At 45.4% G+C, this 15190-nt stretch overlaps 2 non-coding genes across 2 annotated transcripts; both read right to left on the bottom strand.

The window, feature by feature from the left end:
• Positions 1-2924: 2924 nt before the first annotated feature.
• On the bottom strand, positions 2925-2996 carry Trnat-ugu (transfer RNA threonine (anticodon UGU)). The gene has a single exon. It is a non-coding gene; the product is annotated as a tRNA-Thr (tRNA).
• A 937-nt stretch (positions 2997-3933) lies between these two features.
• Positions 3934-4005, bottom strand: Trnat-ugu (transfer RNA threonine (anticodon UGU)). Its single transcript has one exon. It is a non-coding gene; the product is annotated as a tRNA-Thr (tRNA).
• Between the last annotated feature and the right edge of the window lie 11185 nt (positions 4006-15190).

Raw genomic sequence — 15190 nt, 5'->3', positions numbered from 1 at the left:
CGTCACCAGACTCCCAGCGATGGAGATCCCCCCGCCGTCCAGAAGAAGGGCACTCAAGACTTCGGCAATACCTGGGCCGCATATTAGGTCATCACACCTAACGGAAATAAGCATGCAGGCCATTGGTGGTAGGCTAACTTCGTCGCCGACAATTCGCAGGTGTGAGGGCGGCTCCTGGTAAGTTCTGGGGTTCTCTTTTGTAGAAAATCTCGCAAAGCATTTGCAGACGTGGACTACCGCATCATGATCACGCAAGAAGTCAATACTTATAATAAGGTCTCTGCACCACTCTGGGAGGACGACGAACGTGCCGATGAAGTCCGAGTCGCCAATGTAGACCTCATGGTACATTTCTGGCAAGGCGTCATTAGGTGGCCTCCGGCCGTCCGAATCTGAGGTCCATCCCATGGAGTATTAACCTTTCTGATCCCGTCAGAGAGTTGCCGAATAATTATGGAGTAGTCCGCCCCGGTGTCCACTAGGTCATTTCGTGTCCGACGAGTTCGGCTCGCGCATTTACGTCGACATAGAAGTTTCTGGCTGCAGCTTCACCAACTGCCGGCGGTAGAGGGAGGCCTTCGGAGCTTCGACTACTGCCAATTTGGCCTCCCAAAGATGCGTCATATATTTTGCCCGTGATGCGCTGGGGACCGCCGGGCAGGTGGCCCTCCAGGAGTACGGCGGCTGGCCGAACTTTGGAGATCTGAAGAAGGCGAACGCCATCTACGGAGTGGTGCGGTAGCCAGAAAGTGTCACCGATCTTTCCCAGAATTGCGGCCAAAAGCGGGGCTAAGAATCTAGGCAGTCCAATTTCGCGGTAGGGGCACCGGCGATAAATGTCCCCTGGTTCGCCACAGTGATAGCCGAGTGGCTGGTGGTGGGGTTGATGGCGTAACGTTTAGCATTCTGCCATGTCTGGATCGGCTTGCCTGAACCGACGGGCCATGTCCGCTGCGAACATACCCACACTCGCGTTAGGTTTCTGAGTTTGTGCTTCCACCAGACGCTGTGCTTGTTCACAGTGGTCAGAGTTTGCAGATTTTCCTTCAACCTCCTGCGAAAGGCCTCCCAAATGCGCAGGCTCGCTTCCGAATTTTTGAACCAGGTTCGTGCACATTCCTCAAGCTGCGAAAAATCCTTGTTGGATCTTTTGGGTGGCACTCCACTCTGAATGCCGCCACATGCTGGAACGGTTCAAGCCAGTCCTCAACGTCTTCGCAAGCCTCTCCATAGAAGTGGATGGGTTCGCGGGGCTGCTGAAACGTCACCGTATTAGGTATTGCCTGCGCCTATACCTCTGGCTGGGAGTCGTGCCTCTTTAGTGCCGGCTCCAAGAGAGGGCCCTGTTGTGGAGGAAGGACGAGTTTCCGGCGGCTACACCGATGAACCGGAGTGTGGATGGGCTAAGGTCTCTCGGGGCTAACGTCCGGTGCGTACGGGGCATCGGGAACACCCTCCACCGGTGTTGCCTCCTCTAAAATAGGGACACAGGGAAATTGTCTTCACAAAGACGCAGGGGCAAAGTATTTATTTGCGATGTGCCTCACGTGCCAGGTAAAACAGACAGAGAGCAACGGTTGGTGGGTAGCAATGTCGCGACCACAAACCAAGAACACGAGCCGCTACCTAGCACCCGCTCCTTCGTCGTCCTCAGCTGTACCCCATCACACTGCATGTACCCATGCGGGGGATTAGCGTGTCCATCCTACTTGATAATGCTGTTATCCCAAAGATTGAACGTGACATTATATTACAATCATTATACATATCATCACCAGCCTATCTACGACCACTGCAGCGCAAAGGCCTCTACAATTATTCTCTATTTAACCGAAACCTGTGCTAACTACGACCAATTTATCCCCGCAAACTGCTTGATCTCATCGACCCATCTAACGATGGGCAGCCCCCCGCAACGGGTGCCTTTTCTAGGGATCAGCTCTGTTACCCTCTATGACCAAAGTTATCTTGCCTTCGCATTGCAAGCCCTGCCCAGGTCAATTTCTTCGCTTTAATTTCTACTAATATGTCCCTAACACGCCTTTGTTCTCTGACTTACTCTGCTCTCTTCATGTCCTTAATGTTACACCTATCATCTTCCATTTCATTGCGCCCTGAGTCGTTCTCAATATAAGTTCAACCCTGTATTGAGCCTCAAAGTTTCTGCCCCGTAGGTGAGTACCGGTATGATAGAGCTATCATACACTTCCTTCGTAAAGGAACATGGTAGGCTGCAATTTATTAGCTGAGAATTCCTGCCGAGTGCAGTCCATCCCATTCTTATCGTTCGAAATATCTCTGTCCAATAGTTGGGAGCCGGGGTCACAATTTTGCCTAAGTATATATATTAGTTTACTACTTCCACAGGCTCGCACCTATCCCAAACCACTATATATATATATATATATATATATATATATATATATATATATTTATATATATTTATATATATATATATATATATATATATATATATATATATATATATATATATATATATATATATATATATATATATATAGAAAGATAAGTCGGCAGTCTCACCCGCTGCGGTGGCTCAGTGGCTAAGGCGTTGCGCTGCTGAGCACGAGATCGCGGGTTCGATTCCCGGCCGCGGCGGCCGCTTTTCTGATGGAGGCGAAAAGCAAAAACGCCCGTGTGTACGAGATTTCGGCGCACGATAAAGATCCCCAGGTGGTCAAAATTAATCCGGAGACCTCCACTACGGCGCGCCTCATCGCCTGCGTTGCGTCGGCGCGTTAAACCCCACAATCAATCAATCAATAAGTCGGCAGTCTACAACGCCAAAGGAGGCTAGGGGTGTTGTTGAACTTTTTTTTCTTTTTTTTTATTACGGGTAATGACGTTGCATTATTCCTAATATAGGAAAGACGGAAAGCAAGAAAGAAAGAAAGAAAAACACGCGCCCAGAGTGGGGACCGAACCCACGCCTTTCGATTACAAGACGAAAGCCCTACCAATTGGGCTATCTGGGCGACTGTGTTCTCCTTCACTTCCAGGGGTATTTATATTTACCAGAACTGTATCTGACACTCGAGGGTGGTAGCCAGCGCCACTCTGACTGCACGGGGAAAAGGGGACCTTCTATTCAACCCCCGGGGCGTGACACGAACGTCTACAACCTGTCATGAGCGGCTAACTGGCGGGAAGCCCTATTGTGCTACCTAGGCATCAGGGCTGCCAGAACCGAGGCTCTCGCTAGGCTTTCGCAGAATAATATAATTAGGAAGTGAGGGGCTCGTTGAGGAAATATAGAAAGATAATTTGTCAGTCTACAACGCCAAAGGAGGCATAGGGGTGTTGTTAAAATTTTTTCTTTTTCTTTCTTTTTTCTTTTTTTTATTACCGGTAATGACGTTACATTATTCCTAATATAGGAAAGACGGAAGGCAAGAAAGAAAGAAAGAAAAACACGCGCCTAGAGTGGGGACCGAACCCACGCCTTTCGATTACATGTCGAATGCCCTACCAATTGGGCGACTGTGTTCACTTTCAGGGGTATTTATGTTTACCAGAACTGTGTCTGACACTTGAGGGTGGTAGCCAGCGCCACTCTGACTGCACGGGGAGAAGGGGACCTTCTTTTCAACCCCCGCGGCGTGACACGAACGTCTATAACCTGTCATGAGCGGCTAACTGGCGGGAAGCCCTGTTGTGCTACCTAGGCATCAAGGCTGCCAGAACCGAGGCCCTCGCTAGGCTTTCGCAGAATAATATAATTAGGAAGTGGGGGGCTCGTTGAGGGAATATAGAAAGATAATTCGGCAGTCTAAAACGGCAAAGGAGGCATAGGGGTGTTGTTAAACTTTTTTTCTTTTTTTTCTTTTTTCTTTTTTTTATTACGGGTAATGACGTTACATTATTCCTAATATAGGAAAGACGGAAGGCAAGAAAGAAAGAAAGAAAAAGACGCGCCCAGAGTGGGGACCGAACCCACGCCTTTCGATTACATGTCGAATGCCCTACCAATTGGGCTATCTGGGCGACTGTGTACTCCTTCACTTTCAGGGGTATTTATGTTTACCAGAACTGTTTCTGACACTTAAAGATGGTAGCCAGCGCCACTCTGACTGAACGGGGAGAAGGGGACCTTCTTTTTAACCCCCGGGGCGTGACACGAACGTCTACAACCTGTCATGAGCGGCTAACTGGCGGGAAGCCCTCTTATGCTACCTAGGCATCAAGGCTGCCAGAACCGAGGCCCTCGCTAGGCATCGGGTAGACATCATTCCAAGTAATTTTATTCAGCACCCTGAAATCAACGTAGAAGTGCACTGACCCATCCTTCTTCTCCACAGAGACGGCCGGCGAATACCACGGGCTTGCCGAGGGACTATAATGCTGCACATGAGCATGTCGGCCACATTGCCCTAAATATTTTAGATGCAACGCATCTCTTTACTCGCCTTGTCCCTCCGGCTACTTCCGGCGTCCGTAGTCCGCATCCCTCCCCCATTCACCTCGCCGCGCCAGCTGCGCGCTAACGCCGCTCTCAACGCAGCGCCCTCCCCCATTCTTCTCACCACCCCAGCTCCGCGCTAACGCCGCTCTCACGACAGCGCTATCAGCGTGTTAGCGCTCGCTCCCGTCGCCGTGCCAGCTGTGCGTCAGCGCGCGTTAGCGCTCGGTTAAACATCGAACACAATCGCATGCGCTGATCTCTCTCCTTCCCCTCATCGTTAACGCGCGGTACATATAAACGTGGTAACTGCGCCGCTTTGCTCAGTCGTTCCGCCGCTCCGATGACATCCGATGACCCCCGATAATTTGAATGGAGACTAACAGGCCTGCTATCGCGATGGTCGGCGCACCCGTACGTAATATAATAGAAACAACAACAAATTGACACGCTAAATGGAAACAATATAACGGAAACGCAACTGAAACCTCACGATGCGTCGCATCTATGGTTGCCCTGGTGGGAAGATGGTGTCAATTTTTTCTATCTAATGGAGAGACACAGTACAGATGACGCCCAACGATGTTGGGGCCATCCGTTTCAAAGTAGTGCTCTGCGAAATGTGGGAAAGAGAGGGGGAGCACGAGTAGAAGGAAGCTTGGTATTTAGAAAGCACGTCTCCAAGAGATTTTCTTTAAGAAGGAGTGAGATCGGGGCCGATGGCAGTACCAGGAAGAGGTGAGGGGGGGGGGCAGTAACCAAATTGGGTGGGCACTATAGAGTTATGGAAGATGGTAGAATGGGGGCAATTTCGTCATTAACAGATCCAAATGTTCAAACCTTAGAGAACGGAACTGGTTCTGAAGTCGTATTCTGAATAGTAATGAGCGCATTCCCTTGCGTAAATCGGACAAGACCGGCAGCGATTGGAACACACCGCGATAGCAAACGAGAAGAGGGCTCAACAAAGACATTTGTGATAATGTTAAGGTTTAGAAGACACAAATACGAGTCGGAGGGTTGCAGGAATGAGGGATCGCAACACGGGATTCGGTAGAAGGGAGGACGTTTACATTTATGATGAGCGATCACAAAGACGGGACGGTAAATATTACAATAATGGGTAAATTTGTTCCAATGGAAGTAAACGGTTTTCATCTGCGTTTTCGGGCGCCATACCACAACATTTCCTCCAGTAACGACTCCAGCAGAAATCGGTAAGATGAACTCGTGATGAGGTGGTATAACAAGTCCCGTGTAAGACAAATGTCCCGTGTAGAAAAAAAAAAACTTCCTGTGCAAAACCAAGTACGCACATATTTCTCAGACTATATGTTTGGCCGCAAGAAAAGTAGGAAGAACCAATGGCGTAGCTTTCTTTTTCTGAACATAAGTAGGTTCAAAGGGTTCGATAATATCTTGGACCAATATTCGTAATAGCATTCAGTTTTTTTTTCGAACATCGCTGTGATGCCATTCCCGGCCGCTTTTTCGGAAATAAGAGCCTGAGCGGTTTCCGGCAAGTGGATTGAGTCTATCATTCCTCTCACGGAGCAACTCGCTGCTCTGCCTTCCAAGTGACAGCAATGTATATTTATATTCAAAGTCAGAGTTATGTTAAGGAAGCTTTTGCGATTCTTGAACCTCAGCACCTCCACTGCTCCACACAGCATTGTGGGTTCCTAGATCTTTTTTTACTGATGAGTCACTTGGAAGTTCTGCTTTTCGTGTTTTAGTGAAGAGACGTTTCGATTAAGAAGGTAATTGATGAAAACTTGCTCACTTGCTCCGCAGCACTGCTTTTATGTCTTACCCTAGAACTATAGTACTAGTTGTAGCCGAAGCAGTAGGAGTGATGTTAGGCAGACGAATATCTACTTGGTCTTACCTGATGAAAGAATTTTCATGGCAGGTCCCAAGTCCTCAACTCCACTTACTTCAAGAAACGCGCTGTCGGAAATACATTCCTCTAGGCACGTAGTCAGCATGATCTCAACTTTGTAGGCAATCATAGTGGCTGAAGCGCACACATAGCCAAAACCTCCCTCAGGTTGTTCCAGCTGTATGCTAATCACAACGTGAAAAGCTACGGTGCTCGTTTGTACCTTAAGTGCCCCTCTTGGTGAAAGTATCGTTAGACTTGCCATTAGCAGATCGCCTTGCTGCTGACAATCTTTCCCGCCAACCAACACCTTGCATGATGTACCAGGAGCACCTGTACCCGCGCAAAATACTCGGTTTACAGAGGTGTATGAGTGAGGTCATTTTAACCCTGAAAGCTGTGCTCAGGAACTGCCGCCGCACTAATATTGGTAGCTCCGCTAGAAACAGTATGAGTTGCTGTATAGAGTACTCCACTTCCAGCGCCCCGACTTGATTCACCCATGCGCTCTTAGTTCATAAAGATTCCCTGTTAGCCTTCTCGCTGTCGCTCTCCTCAGAGTCGCGCGACAAAGCAGTTGATATCTTTTCAAGAGTTTTGCGTTCGCGCATTTGGAGCCTGTTTATAGGCCCCAGTTAATATGCCATTGTTTTTAAGCCGGAGCTGGTAATTTGCGATGTGCCTTAATTTTGGAGTGACTAGACCTCTATTATGCAGAATGGCAACGTGTGTAAATGCGTTTGCACTATATTCGCGGCACCGTAATTAAAGTCAAACTTCTTATACGGACATCTGTTTAGTTTTGCAAGGCTATGGGATGATATATCTAATTTAGTTTTAAACCAAAAATTTTCCCCTACGCTTATCATAATTTTAAGCTGAGGACCCAAAGTTTTTTGTAACTCGTGTTATGGGTTTTCGACAGATATTTAATTTTTATTTACACCATATTTTATACCATTCATTGTCTTACCTCCCTTTAAACAACCTCTGACATCGTCTTTTTAATATTGCTACAACTAAGCACTCTACAAGAAATATTGAAGTTGTGTATGATTTTATTTCCCTTTCTCACCGGTGTTATTTTATTTGAGATTAATTACTATATACCAAACCTTTCAGCCTCTCACTGAAATCGCCTGCAGAGCATCCAAAATGCATTGCAGGAAAGGCTTCTTTTTATAGCCATTATGATGATTCTGCTTGAAGTGAAGAAAAATACAACGCTTTCAGTCGGATAAATAAACGTGGGTACATCGCGTTATAAATCCGACCGCGCCATTCAGGCAAGGGCGAAGCAGTTTGGATATCGTTAGGGGTGCACAGACATGCACAACTAGAAACAAAATTCACCCCTTCCGCTAAATATGACGAAGGTTGAACGCTCGAGGAAGCCATTGAATGCCTGTATGGCTAATGCACTAGAGCAACACCACAGTGCAGTAAAGCGACCCGATAACAAACAGGAGTTGGCATAAAGAAGTCACAGTCTCACGTATACTATCGACGAATAGGATCTGTTCTCTTTATGTTGCCTTCGTATGGTGCTGGTCTTGATCCCAGAAAGCTTCCCATTTTCCCATCGCTGTCGTTTTGACACAGAGGTAGTTGATTTTAGAACGGCTTTTAAAATAGTAATTCAATGTCGCTATTTGTTAAAGACCCTTGCGCCTAAAACTAGCCAGTTAACCTATCATCTGGTGCAAGCACGTCTCTTGATTTTCTAATGACAAGCTTTTCTTCAAAGACTTACAAAAGCGTTTTAATGCGTTTCTTTTGTACTCCTAATAGATATTCTCCGTTAAGGACAGCCATCAGCCAAAAAGCAAGCTCAAGATAGTAATTTTGTAAGATACAGTTCAAAACACAGCGAGAAACGACGGCAGAGCGAGGTAACGGAAAAAAGGGACACAGTGAGAATTACGGTGATGTACCCAATTCATGTGGAACAAAAAAGTGGCGAGAGGCAGCCAGCGTTTCTCATAAAGAGAGCGGGCGTGACCACTCAACTCTATAAAACGCAATCAACAGTTGGGACTGTGGGCGGCGCGCCCGGGTGGATGCCTAAAAGTGGGCTGCTGTAGCCAGATTAGCGTGCACTTTTCTGCAAACTATCAATTCTAGGAACAATATGAATCAGATGATCACTCATTCCGAACGACAGATACCTAAATCTACCTATATTTTCTTATTGCCACAGGAACTGCCACTTCTGCGAAGCTTTTTTTTCATGAGGAGATATTTCCGAAATCAAAAGACTGCATCTTGAATGTTGCTTGAAGGCAGGTTGAGCGTAAAGTATTCTGATGAAAGTGCAACATCTCGTGATCCACGTAGCACTTTATAAAAAGTAAATGTCTGGTGCAAACGTGCTATCTAACATGTTTTACACAACTTGCAAAAAAACTCTATGACACTCAGGCTCGATTGGTTAATTTTTGTCTTTCAGTTTACTGGCGTGTACATTACATCTCCTGACATCGTAGTGAACCAATGCTACCTATATTGCATTTGCTGACAGGGGGAATTCCTCCATTGAAACGAAGATTACATGCCCTGGTGGGTAGACCATAACGAGCGAAAACACCCACTTCTACCTCTTCCAAGGCTTACGACGATCGGTCGCATCTCCCTATTGTGGCCAGTCGGCACACACATCCCGCAATTCCCGCCATAAGTTGGGACTCAAGCTCCTGGCTTTTGCAGCCATTTTTGTCTTACGTAAATGTAAACAGGCACTCTGTTATGTCCCCTTATGACGGTTAAGAGGGGTACAGGCGCACCAATTCATACAATGCGTTTAAAAGAATTCCCTGTTTCAACTTATTATGGGCCGTAAAGTAGTCCTTTTTAGAAATTATACAGCCTTAGTGCCAATCTAAGCTCAACACCACGGTACGGTCACATCGCGTGTCACAATCGTTTCACCAGACTGTCCTGTACAAATAACGATTAAAAGCAGTACGAGGTCAGCTTGTCAGCAAAATAACCAAAACCCACTCCTCTAGAACAGCGGTCTACTCTAGGAATAAGTATGCCCGCAATGCAAGCAACGATGCTTGCATCATAATAATGTGGTTTCTTTTGGCGTAGAGATGACAAATGTTCTCACATTCCAAACAAAAAGAATGAACGTTTATTCCCCATTATTTTCTGAGCCGTTCAATTCGGTAATACCCGAAACACCTTGCGTAATTACTACATGAATTTACGACATATTGCAGACAGTTTGGACATGATATACGCATCAGGTTGCTAGCTTTTTGCAAATTATGTGTTGCTTGCAGTCTTGGCCAACTTGTCGTGCAAATCTACATGCTAGAAAAATCTTATGAGAAAAACAAGGCCGGAAGTTAAGCCACATAACAAAAAAGGGTGCTTTCACAGTCAGCGCACAGGTACACTAATTTGTAGCACGTGTATAAGACGTGGCATTGTATTAACGTCACGGTAGCTTCGGACATAGTTCGCGACAGAAACAGCGCTGGCGTAAGTGTTTTCCGTGTATGCTGATTTTTCTGGCTCAAGAACTTGTCCTGACTACATGATGCGAAGATCAAGTAACGTAATACACAAGGCTGGTGCAACGCGATAAGGTGCGTTTGGTAACCAATAAATAATTTGGGTACGTTATTTTGTGTCTACTGTTTTTTCCACCTTTTTATGGTCATCCCGTGGCCCGTGGTATCTTGTTAAATCATCAGATACTCCTACAGACATCTGGCGCAGATAGAACAGCGACATAACAATGGAACCATCGCTCGTTTTAACTAGGCATATGAGATAGGTTTCCGAACTTGCTAGAGGCAGAGATGACAATAAACAGAATATCAGCTGCAATATTATCAACAAAACATTGCCAACAATATTCGTACAATAGAACGGCACCCAAAATTATTATAAATGAATGACATTGATATTGACTTCTGTAAACCGGTATTATGTATCAGGTCACCGCTGTGGTCGCATAGTTTAATATTATTCGCTCGGTGCACCCTGTGTCGAAGAACTCGACCAGCTGCAATTGAATATTTTGGCAGTTTATTGGCGAAGTTATTTCTTGAATCCGGAAAGAATACCCAAATCTGTCTTAGAAGTCTCAATATTTTACACATGATCCAAAGTAATGTACCAGGGTTCATGGTTCTCCTCTGTCGTCGGTGCAGAAATATATATCTCTGTTTCCAATTCTATTCTGCGGTTTCCGGGAAAGCGTTAGATACGTACAGTGAATTTAAAACTGACAAGCTCTTCCCATTTCGATTTTTATTTTCAAATTTTTGTTATCCCAGTCCGGTCATTTCGTTCTTTTGGTTTCCCTGTGTTAGTAACCCAAGCTGTCGGGACTACATATAAAGTTCAGCCACCTTATGTGTGCTGAAACGTCGCCAAAGACGATGCCGACTTTACCAAGGAACACAAGTTTATTGGGGCCAACTTTTACTCCTCTAAGCTCTCAAGGAATACGCATGCGGCGAACGTGCAGTAAAAGAATGACGCACAAATGACTGTCCGCGAATGATTGGCGCGCCGTTTGCACAGCGAGAATTAACCTTTACAGTTATTATTTCAGGAACCATAGAATTAGATCCCCTGATTATCAAATACGAACATCCCAGTCCTGTGACAACTGGGCGACAGACTCTCCCTACCGAATAACATGGCATGTGCGGCATTCAAACGACAGCAAAATTAACGCGCGCTTCGCTTCAAAAACATATAAGCCATTAGCGGCGGCCAGAGGCTGAGGCCAGAGGCAACAAAAGAATACAGTTAAGGAAAGAGGAGTCTTGCTGACTCACTATGCCTCTAAGGAGTGCGTGCCCCGCCTCTAGAGCGTTGGACCAATTCATAAACACTGCCTTGTCCGGAGTAGAACTGCGCCGGATATTACGGAAGGCTGTACTAGGTAGGTTCAACCAAACTAGGTGAGGCTCCCTGGCACCCAAAACAGCATTCCCTCACCAAAAATTTATTCGGTAACCCTCGTTGATCCGTCTTGCTAAAAACACCCCCAATGATTTTACAATCAAACCATAGGCTTCGAGGGACTCGAGAAGCGTGACTGGAGATCTTCGGGTCTCCTGCAGACGTCCTGCGGTGGACACAACCGGCTTTAAATAAACATAGAGGTAAAGGAAAGAGGAGGCATGGTTCACGCCAATATACAGCGCCAACGTTTCCAGTTTACGTACAGGCGGGGATTTATTATTACGGACCACATGAGTGCGTGACAAAAGCTATCGATGAGCACTGTGAAGGCCTCTTTCCTGTTGTCGACACCGGCGTGGGGCGCATGTTCGTCCTTTTCTAATAGCAGGGACGCAGCTTTTTTCGCTTCCTGCAGCGGTGCTGCGAGGGTCACTGAAACTCCGCCGAGTTGCGTGTTTGTAGCATACCCTTCATCCCGATAGCACGCTTGCGGCATTATGTGGTGACTGTGCCGGCGTTGGCTGAAGTACTTCCCGCATCCTGATATATACTTGCATCAAATGTTTTGTTTGATATTTTTATGTTTTGTGCTTTGTAGTTTATGCACGATGAGACTAGCGGCTTGTAAACGGCATCACTGAATAAAGCGTGAATGAAGAGCAGTCATAAGGTGCCACGCTATGTTAATCAAAACGCCAGCGAGACGAATCGTGAACATTTATTCGTCTTATTTATTTTGTATGCTACTTGAACACTGAACATATCTTTCAGCTCGCCTTTTGCTGCCGCCACAGAGGCGATCTGCACGATTCCTAAAAAGTGATCTCGCTTTTTTCTGTTGCGGTCTAGTTCCTAACTTATAATGATCCAAAGATATGCTCAGAAATTTTTTGTTCACCCTGATAATCGCCCTTCGTAAAAATGATACCTCTGGATCGCATCGGAGAACGCTATTATAGAATCTGCCACTTTTCAGAAGGTATTGTTGAAAGGAAAATTTCCCGCACCCTAACAGGTCAAGGAATGCTGGTAGCCCAAAAATTCATGCCTACCGGGATAAAAAAGAACGGCGTATAGATAACCGGCGTAGCGGAAGGACGATGTCCAAAACATTAGAGGAGGGCGAACTGATCGTTTCTTCAGTTGTTGAAAACCTGTTTCTTAGTCCGGACAATTTTCGGGAAGTCATAAGTTGCAAACATTCTCACGTTAAAGAGGAGCCACCGATCTTAAGCCGTTCTTCGATGTTAAACCGTGGAGCCATTTTAACAAATGCCGACGTGCAGAGCGAACAGACTATTTATATCAGTACGTATTTCTATCATTTTTAAATTAAAAAAAGACAGCATAAACGAGATTCTTTTATGATAATTGCAAATCGCCTATTTTATCAGCAGCGGGAAGCGTGCTGAGATATAAGTTATGTGGTCAAGTATTTTACAAAATAAACAAGATGAATAAGGGTTCTCGATTCGCCTCGCTAGCTTTTTGTTTCCGATAGCGTCGCACCCCATCACTGCGCTTCATATACGCTTCATTCGGCGACGGCATTCGCAAGCCACCAGTCTTATCGTGTGTAAATGAAAGAGCACAAAAACAGAGAAATACCAAACCAAACATGCCGGGTAGTTATAAGGCCACGAGCAGCATTTGCGTTAATGCAGGGGCAATGGCCACATAAGGCCGGAAATATCCTACTTGGACAAATGAACTGCTATGAAATAGTTGCTCTGAGGTGCTTCCATAACCCCCCTAGCACCGCTAGCCGCCAGAAGAAGCTAGAAAATCTTCGTACCTGCGAGAAAGAATGGACGCTCGTGCGCTCCGCGTCACTCTCAACAAGCGCCAAGCTTCTAGAGTGCGCATCGGCGGCTTTTCCCAAGCGCACGCGTGACCCGAACTAATGAGTCAAAACCTGTATAATAACGCTAAGGAATGTTGTTTAATAGGCAAAAGGATTATACTAATTAGTATAACTGCAGCCTTGAATGTCTACGTTCGAAAATATTTCAATTCTTTGTGATAGCTAACTCCGCTGCTGACCATGTAGGGTATTACCTTTTTCTGATCAGTATAGGAAAAACTTGGTGTTTTCCCAGTTACTTAAGATCGTTAAAAGAAAATGTTTTCGGTGCTGAAAATCCTAAATGTCGAGGCGGGGATATTTAGTACATTGTGAGACCTAAATGCTTGCCTTATGATTCAATCGCAGAGCACTGTTATGATGATATAGGTGTAAGCAATTATTACGGGACAAAATTTATGGTTAGTTTGATTGTTGAAACAGGTATCCTATAGCGTAGAATTTCCTTGAATGTAAATAAAGAGGGCTATACAGTAATTGACCGATTTATAGTAGGCTTTAACGCGGCGGCGCAACGAAGGCGATGAGGCGCGCGGTAGTGGATGGCTGTGGATTAATTTTGACCACCTGTCGATCTTTACGTGTGCCAAAATCTCCTACACAAGGGCGTTTTTATTTTTGCCTCCATCAGAATAGCAGCCGCCGCGGCCGGTAGTCGAACCCCCTTCCTCGTTCACAGGACTGTACAGTAATTGTCGCTTGCAGCACTGGCTCTTTATTTTTTCTAAACAATTCGCCGTTCCGTTTCATTTATCGTTTTTGTTTCAACAGAAGTTGTACCGTAGTTCTGGTCGCAGAATCCTTTTTTTACTTCTGATCGCTGTCATCCTATGCAAATTGTTCTTCAGATTTTATTGGGGCTGTTGATATCTTTGGGGTTTTATCTTTTTTTATTTTAGTAAGTCTCATCTCTTTTCACGAGTAAATATCACCATAATAACATGGCCGGACTATAAATTGTGCAGAAGAATAATTGCTTTTAAATTGCAATTTTTCCAACTTAATCAATGTATTTTTGGAATTGTACAGTATGATAAAAGAGGGGCATTCAGTCAAACGTCGGAAGCCCCACAGAAAAAAATATATGATAAATTGAACAATATGCTGCACGACATTATATGAATGTACAGTTGATGACACTGTAGGCTTCAACGATATCGTACAGTAAATGATATCGCAGGATTCCACGAGATTGCGAAACCAGTGATATCGGAGCCTTGAGATATTGTTGAGTTGTACGATGTCGAAATATCTGAAAACGTTGCAGTTCATCATATCCTTTACGTTCGCGAAATCCGGCAGAGTAGGACATGGAATTCTATAAAAAGCCACAGCAGAGAATTATTTTGCTAGCCAAGGTGCGCCATCGGGTTCCATACTCGGTCCGTTGCTGTTCCTGCTATATGTTTATGATCTTCCAGATTGCTTGACTTCAAGCCATTTTGTATTATACGCTGACGATACCACAATGACATCTTTAGCTAAATCAATTTCAGTACTTACATCTAGGATCAACACCTAACTCTTATGTACCGTAAAGTGGTGCCGTCATTGCTCCTTGTGCGTTATCGGTCGAAATACTAAATATATGATCCTTAAATAAAGTCGCAGACAAACACCCTCAGTTCCGTCATTAAAAGTAGGCACTAATCTCATCGCTATTCGCAACTACGTTTTGTTCCTTGGTGTGTTACTCGGCCAAACCTATTATTTAGCTCTCACATCAGTCATATCTTGAAAAAATTGCACATGGGATTCCAGCCCTAATAAAAGCTCCCCGTATTTTTCAATTGAAGCTGTCTTGTAACATTTTTTCCGTTCATTCATAGGATTCCGCTAGGGGGCGAGGAAAGTAAAGCTGCGCTCAGATCGGCCTCCGATGAATTTGACTTTCTCGTTGGCCTAATTTTATCTCAGGCTCATGTATTGTGATTTTTGAGTTCGCGGGTGTGGCGTGCACACCTCGACCCCGTAGTATGGATGTTTCACGTGAGCAGACTGTATAACGGGCAACTCCTAGCCCCCCACGCTGTGGGTTAGGCATTGGAGCCGGCTGGTGGCTGCAGGTGAGCGGCGTGCTGAGGTGGTCCCA

The sequence above is a fragment of the Haemaphysalis longicornis genome, unplaced genomic scaffold (genome assembly GCF_048455015.1).
Source record: "Haemaphysalis longicornis isolate Haplotype H1 unplaced genomic scaffold, Haemaphysalis longicornis Haplotype H1 scaffold_7, whole genome shotgun sequence".
Lineage (NCBI taxonomy): Eukaryota > Metazoa > Arthropoda > Arachnida > Ixodida > Ixodidae > Haemaphysalis > Haemaphysalis longicornis.
Note: the sequence above shows the minus strand (reverse complement) of the source record. Positions and strands in the feature narration are given on the sequence as shown.